This window comes from Pezoporus wallicus, unplaced genomic scaffold, assembly GCF_028554395.1.
Source record: "Pezoporus wallicus isolate ANWC-B61680 ecotype Strahan unplaced genomic scaffold, APGP_CSIRO_Pwel_v1 contig_8013, whole genome shotgun sequence".
Classification (NCBI taxonomy): Eukaryota; Metazoa; Chordata; class Aves; order Psittaciformes; family Psittacidae; genus Pezoporus; species Pezoporus wallicus.
In genome coordinates, this window is record NW_026636761.1 from 2,273,160 (window position 1) to 2,280,523 (window position 7,364).

General features: G+C 49.4%; 1 long non-coding RNA gene across 1 annotated transcript; it reads right to left on the reverse strand.

Annotated features, from left to right (window-relative positions):
- Positions 1 to 2,082: 2,082 nt before the first annotated feature.
- Positions 2,083 to 5,463, reverse strand: LOC130595080 (uncharacterized). Its single transcript, XR_008971216.1, has 2 exons — positions 5,427 to 5,463; positions 2,083 to 2,983 (listed from the first exon to the last, which is right to left on the reverse strand). It is a non-coding gene; the product is annotated as an uncharacterized LOC130595080 (long non-coding RNA).
- Between the last annotated feature and the right edge of the window lie 1,901 nt (positions 5,464 to 7,364).

The window sequence follows — 7,364 nt, forward strand, 5'->3', positions numbered from 1 at the left end:
CTGGTTTCTGTGAAGAAAAGGCTTGTCAGAGCCGTATCTCAGCAGCCAGTGCTTGCCACAGACCTTGGTTCAGGCTGGGAAAAGCATTCTACATTTTTGATGTAATGTTTCCTAATGTTTCACCCAACAACCCATAAATTTCCCAAGAACAAGCTATAAAGGGTTTGTTTGAGGAGAAAAGGACAAATTGCTACAGGCTGTAACTGCAGAGTGAAAGAGAGGCCTTTAAAGAAGCTCTTGACAAACAGCAAAAGAAGTGATGCGCACACAGAGAACTACTCATCCTCTCCCCACCCCTGCATCCAAACCTGTCCCCTCTCCCAGAGGCCATGGGGATTGACCCTGGGTCTGCACCAGTCCCTCTGACAGCGACAGCACTTGGACATATTCAAGGTACAAATCAGGGCATGAACACTTGAGAGTAGCTTCCTGAGCATAGAGCAGAGCACAGCACCTTGCTGGGGCAGTGGAGCCAAGGACACTTCTTACTCCACCTAAGCAGCTACATTTAAATTCCCCTAAACAATTACTTTAAAAGCAAGGAGAAGGACCTTGCTGTGTGCGAATGATTGCATTGCTCGCTGACCGTGCTCCGTGAACTCAGGCCTTTGTTGCCACCAAAGCAGTTTCTGTACCTTTTTGCACGCATAGTTCCTGTGGATTTATACTAAATGCTCTTCAGACTTGTTAGTAACAGTCAGCAAGACAATCAGCACATGCTAAAGTCCTGCTCTGACAGTGCAATCAATTAAATATCAATTAATCAGTTAATCAGTATAGAGGATACGCAGAACAATGCTGGTGATGGCTAGTTTCTAACACTGAGTATTTCATGCTAGTTCCACACATGTAGCTGACAGGTACATTATTTTGGGGGGATGGACTTTCAGGCAGTGGGATTTCCAGTCTGCAGGGCAAATGCTTCCCCAGACATGCTCATTAGAACAGCTCAATAACTCCCTTCCTCCACATCCCCTGTGTTTGCATCTTCTGCCATGGTCATTTTCAGCCAATATCCTCACAAGGGAAATTTAGTAATGCTCCTGAAAAGCACTTCTGAAACTCAAATGCTCAAATATCCCCAATAACTGCATAAAAGATCATCAGTATAAAGCTGATATTCAGATGTATAATTACTATGCTCTCTCCTTGTTGCTACCTATATGAGATAGGAGGAATGAGAAACAAACCATGCATCCTACATAACTCAACACCAGTCAGGAATTCCCACTGCTGACCTCAGGCTTTCCTGCCCTGTAGAGCCAAGGCTTTATCAGAGCAGAACATCACAGAGAGAAAAAATATGTTCAAGAATTTAGGGATTTGCTTCTAAATAGGAAGAAACTAAATTAGCCGTGGAAGCTGTCAGAAATTCCTTTTCCAGCTGTGGAGATAGGAAAGATGCCAGGATCCTGGCGTACCAGAGGTCGGCAATCTCCAGGACTCTGGCTGATACTTGTTTCCCACATGCTCTGCAGAGCTGAAGGGATCCAGCAACCTCCATCACAGCCACCCCAGCATCCCGCTGCCCTTTTCCTCTTGGAGATGCACTCTGGCCCTGGGAGAAGCTACCCCAGGGGTCAGTGCTGCATCTCCCTCTGCCCTTGGGACCCTGGTGCCAGCGGTTATGTGAAGCAGGTCCTTGGTACTGACATTTGCAGCACCGGTGCTTCGGCGCTGAGGAAGCTGCTTGAACAGTTCTATTTCTAGAGCACTCCTTACTGCTCCTCCTTCCTTTCTCCTCTGGTCTGTTGCCCCGTCTGCACCCTTTTGCCCTATGAATCCCCAATACTTCTCAGGGTAAAGCCAGGATAGGTGGCCCCAGAGACCTTTTCACCTTGGGGACGTCCTGCCTATGCCTTAACCTGATTTGGATGTGTCTGTGATGTGAGTGATACACCTACCCAGAGCCTGAGACCTCCAGAAGCCACTGCTCGTTTCCATAGACCCCCATAAATGGATAACTGGCTCTTTTAATCTTGTTACTAAATTGTAATGGAATTATCCCTCTAATCCTTTGGAGCAAGAGCAGAACTCAGCCACCAATATAAAATTAAAAAAACTCCAACCCCGCAGTAAGCATAGATTTTAAAAGTATTTATTTTGTGCCGCTCTCAGATAGGCTGTGTATAAAATTTTATTTCAGAGGAATAATGCCATGTAGTGCACTTTGTGGCTGCTCTGTGATTAAGTCCTTTTTAATCTGCTGTGTAGGGTGAGGTGCAGCGCTTTCCCAGCACAGCTCCCTCCATGCCAGACTCTCTATTAATGGGGTTACCGGCTTATCGGAAAGAGGCGGAATTACCCAGCTACAGGAGGTTTTTACTCTGATCTGCTTAGAAACCCGGGCCATGTCAGGGCAGGGAGGGCTCAGGGGAGTTAAGCCTGTTTCTTCCTCGGGACCATGTGCCCCTCACTGCTCTATTTTTCTTGCAAGGAACTTTCTAGCTGGTAAATCTGTTTAGAACAATTGGTTCCTGCTGCTGCTCTGTCTGTCTGCCTCACAATGGGCAGCAATGGGATGCTGCCAGGACGAGCAGCTCACCCTGCTGACTCTGGGATGGGAAGGCAAAGACAGAGCCAGCAGACAGGTCAGCAAGTGCCCAGTACCTGAGGCTGACGGGACACAGTTGTAGTGAGCACAGAAAAAGCATCTTTGATGGAATTAATCACTGGCAATAGGATGGGCAAATGCAGTTGGCTCTGGAGCCCCGGGTACCTGGTGCCATCAGGAAAAGGCAGCTGGTGCTGCCACGGTGCAGTGCACGAAGCCATCCTGCTTGTAACCCTGCTGCAGCATCCTCCTCCTAGCCAGCAGTTTGCAGTAACAGGTCCTGTTCCTTCCTTTCCAACCACAGCTCCCAACTCTTGACTCTCAGAGGTGGTGGTGTAGCAGGGATGGGGACTGGGGCAGCAGAGGCTGCGCCCAGGACAAGCAGAGCATGGCAAGATGGGCTTTTCTTCACACAGGACAAGCCCAAAGCTGTGGGGGCACAAGGAAAATAATTTGGCTGATGCAAAAGCAACCTCTGGAAACAGATGGTGTTATGGACAGAAACAGGTCCCTGCCTTTGCAGGGGCTCGTAGCAGCGTTTGTATGATGTAAAGGAAGAAACGTCAGCACGAGGGACCTGAGGTCCTGGTTTGCTGTGCGCCTGGCGCGTGGGGTGAGGCAGGGAGCGGGTTAGGGATGCGCTAGCATCTTGTCACAAAGCATTTGCTGACCTTTCTGTAACTATTTCTCAGAAAAGGCTAAAAGCCCGGGTCAGTTCAGAGGGTGCTGTGCTGTGATCAGCACTTTGCCTGGGGCCGCGGCCACGGCTGCCGTTGACAAATAGCACTTGACCCGAGCCACTGCGGGCGCAGGCAGCCACACGGCGCGGGGCAAGCGCGGCCCCACAGCACATCGCCAGCTTCACCGAGCCTGCTGCTTAACGCCGTCCCTTCCTGCAGCAGGCAGATGATGGGTTAGGGAACAGAATGCAGTTTTCTCCTTAACAAAGTGAACGCTGCAGAGCACAAGGCATGTACAAAAGACTGCTTCTCACCTGATGACTTTGCCTGGAGTTTGTACCCCCAGATTAAAGAGGCTTCATGCATTCACTTCGCAAATAGCAAAAATGAAATGGAAAGAGCTTCGCGTAAGGTTGTATCATCTGACTTAAAGCAACATTACAGGTGGGCAAAAAGAAGAAGGGTTTCACAAGGATGTTTCTAAATGTGTAGTCCTTTTGTTGTTTGATGGCAAAAACCACTGCATGGAAATTAAAGCAGTGAAGTCTCACAGACCAGACCCCTGCAAATACTGTACTGCTAAATACAAAAAACACCCCACAAACACCATTTGCTGAAGGAGGCACTGTGACTGGCAAGCTGTTTTATCAGTTCTACCAGTCCATGCCTGGTTTCTTACATTGATGTAATTCTGGATCACATTGGACCAGCTTGCACTGAGGAAAAGGAAACCGATGCGATGGAACCTGGTAGCAAATGTTCGCAACAGCATTTGAGCTGCACTAGACCAGTTGGGCCACGTCTGTGAGGGGGCAGTCCAGGGGCAAGGAGACGAGGGGAAGACTTGCTGCACAGCCAGCCTTCAACATGCTTCCCTTTGCATGCCAAGTACCTGGCATGCCAGTGCTTTCCTGAGCTATCTTCCGTTCCCACTCTGACCCAAATGCTGCCTGCACCGTGCATGACTGCTCCCTGCTCGCGCCCACCTCCGGCACAATCGCTGCCCGCTGACATCCTCCCCCTGCTTCCCAGAGACACAGAGAGGGAATCTGCTGAAGGTGATGTCAGACGTTCAACACCCCCGTGGCATCCAAAACGCTTGGGAAGGAAACACTTGGGAGGCTGGCATGAGCATCGAGGGCTCAGCATGCCTCCATGCACCGACACAGACAGCCCCGCGCGCGGTGCTTGTTCCATTACGCGTGTGCACAGGAATGTGTGTGCATGTGTGCGTGGGAATGCCTGAGGCCCCCAGCCTGCAAAGATTTATGTACATGCTTAACTCTTAGCAGATGAGAAATCCCACTGAGACTATGCATGTGCTACAGGTTAAAGACAGGCATAAAGCTTTGAAGAGTCTAAATCTTAGATTATAAAGATTATAAATTTTAGGAGGACGAGGACAGCTGATGTCTGTGCAGCTTGTCCTGCAGTCAAGGGGTGAGCTTCTGCCTGCAGTTGCCCTACCTCACCTTAGTCCTGTTGGTTGGTATCAGCACAAAAGGAGTGGAATGGTGTGCAGCCCCTCTGAGTGCCAAGCATGGCTTGGGGAGGATCTGGCAGGTCAGTGGTCATGGTGTGGGCATCAGGGGAGCACATTTCTCAATGCACTAGCTCCAACAGTTCAAAAGAAGAGAATGCGATGAGAAACAGATGATACATCCATTCTTCTTTCGGCACCAGAGCTCCTACACTCATCAACAGCACCATGGAGTGAGTCACAGGCTGCTGGCAATGCTTGCACAAGGAAACCAGCGGATCCAGGGGCTCCTCATGAGCATCAGCCCCTCTTCTGCCTTAGCAAGACCTTGAGGAGCTGATGCAGGAAGAGCCAAGTACAGAAAATGGGGATGTCTGAGCCTTGTCAGGGCATCCACACTGGTGATGGGCAGCAGAGCCTCTGGTGCAGGTCTAGGGGTCCAGGGGTCCTTGCTTACCCCATCACAGGGAACAATGCAGCACGCAGGTGGCACCAGCCATCCAGCTTTACTTGGTGTAATTGCAAAGGGACAGGGCAAGAGGAAGCTACTTCCTGCTACTCTGTATTTTTAATTCATATTTTCACAGCTCTGCCTGCCCTAAATCCCAAGCAGATGGTGCAGCTCAGCCCATCTCCTACAGCAAGGATGATCCCCGGGGCCTCCCTGCAGAGAGTGTACATTTCAAAGGATAATTCCGTGAGCACTTCTTACCCTGATCCGGAGCCTTCTGAGCATCCATATAGTTCATCACTCTTCACACAGGTCTGCCCCTGCCGCGTGCCAGCTCCCACTGGTGTTTCCTTTTCCCTATTGAAAGGTGAGCAGAGTCACAAGGACTCAGATGTGGCCTTGGAAGCAAAGGGAGCTGTGAAATGCAAAAGGCACAAGTGAGAAACGGGAAGGAAAACAAAGAGAAAAGGAGGAAAATTTTGGTATTATTTCTTTGATTTACGCTACAAAAATAGGAACCATCCCCACACCTTCCACATGTGGAGGCGACCCCAACCTCGGCTGAAGCAGCAGCAAGGGAAACCCCTTTACAAAGCAGCCCCTTCCCTGCAGCACCTTTTTGTGCTCGGGAAGCATTTCTGCACTAACAAATCCCCTTTGATAATTGTGTTGCAAAAGCCTCACTCTGAATATTTAATAGAATTATTGCTAGTTATCAGCACAAGTAGGCGATAAATCACAGGCCGCCTTTACCCAACAGCAGGCAGAGCCATTAGGGGGTTTCGATCACAGTTCCCACCATGCCCCCTGTGTCAGAATGACCATGAATTAAAAGGGAAAACAAACAAACAACATCCCCCCCCCCTCAAAGGAAGGGTTCAATTCCTTCGACAGACACAGAAGCTCTTTCAAGCTGTGGCCTGAGCCCCACTGTCCCTATGTGCCACAAGCCCAACTTTCGGGTGCCACCGCCGCAGCAGAACCCTCTGGCTCTGCCCCCCCTTTGCCGTATAGGAACGAGGTGATCTTTTAGCTGCCCTTTGTCTTGGAAAAAGAATTAATTCTCATTTGCATTACCTCAACTAAATGTCACCCACCGATATTTTGTTAGACATTAGCAGCGCTGGCAGAGAGGGGCACAGGATAATTGCGTTCTGCCTAGCGCTGGGATTTACATAATTTCAGACAGCAATTAAAGAATCCCTGGGAATTATTTTTTTCCCCCCCCTTCCTCCCTCTTCCAACCTCTCCTACAAAGAAAGTGTTCGTTTACATTAAGCACTCAGCTCCTCGCTGTTCATTTGCATAAAATTAAAGGTTTTTGTGCTCGGGAACAGCAGGGTAACATTTAAAATTCCCTTTCAAAAAGCTCACCTTAGAATAATAAAACGTTAATATCATTTCACGGGCTGGAGAAGGTTGCCAGCTGCCTTTCACTTCAAACTTTTACCCAATACTAACTGTTTGGGTGGGTGAAGTGAGGATGGTTTTGCTTGGTGGGGTTAAGATATAAACTTTGTTGAAGAAGTGCAGGGATGGAAATGTGCTCACCGATGGGTCTCTGCAGGGCTACTCCAGAGCAGAATGTTTGTTTACTCCATAGTTTTTTAATTAAAAAATCATGCAAAAGAGCAGCAGCGGAATATTACCGGCTTTAATGTGCCGTCATACTCCAGGCTGCGAGAGGAAATGCAATTTGGATCACACCCCTTTCATTTGCTTTCATGGAGATGGAAGCAACGCTCCAGCACAAGTCTGCAACGTGAGATAACTTCCACTCTGAGACTGCATTTCCATGCCCAGAGCAGGGCATGGTGCAGGCAGGGAGGCAGGAGGAACAGGCAGCAAAGGTGGCATCACCCAAGGCTGAATGAAGCTCTCCCAGCCATCAGCTGCCTTTATTCTGAGCTCTCTATCAGTACTGAATAATAAAAAATGACATTTCCATTTGAGGATGACACTGCTGAGGGTCCCTGAATGACCTTTCCTATATCACCAGGGTCCCTCGTGCCTGGGAAGAGTTGTCAGCAGCATTGTCCATCCCATGTGCTAAGGGCAGAGCCCCCAGGATGGGGAGGACAGGCTCTGCAGGTATCCAACACGACTGCAGCCAGGTGAGGAACAACCCTCCTGGGATCCAAGCATCCTCCAGGTCACCAGGATAGGGTCCTGCGTGGCACTGGGGGGAGGCAAACTAAC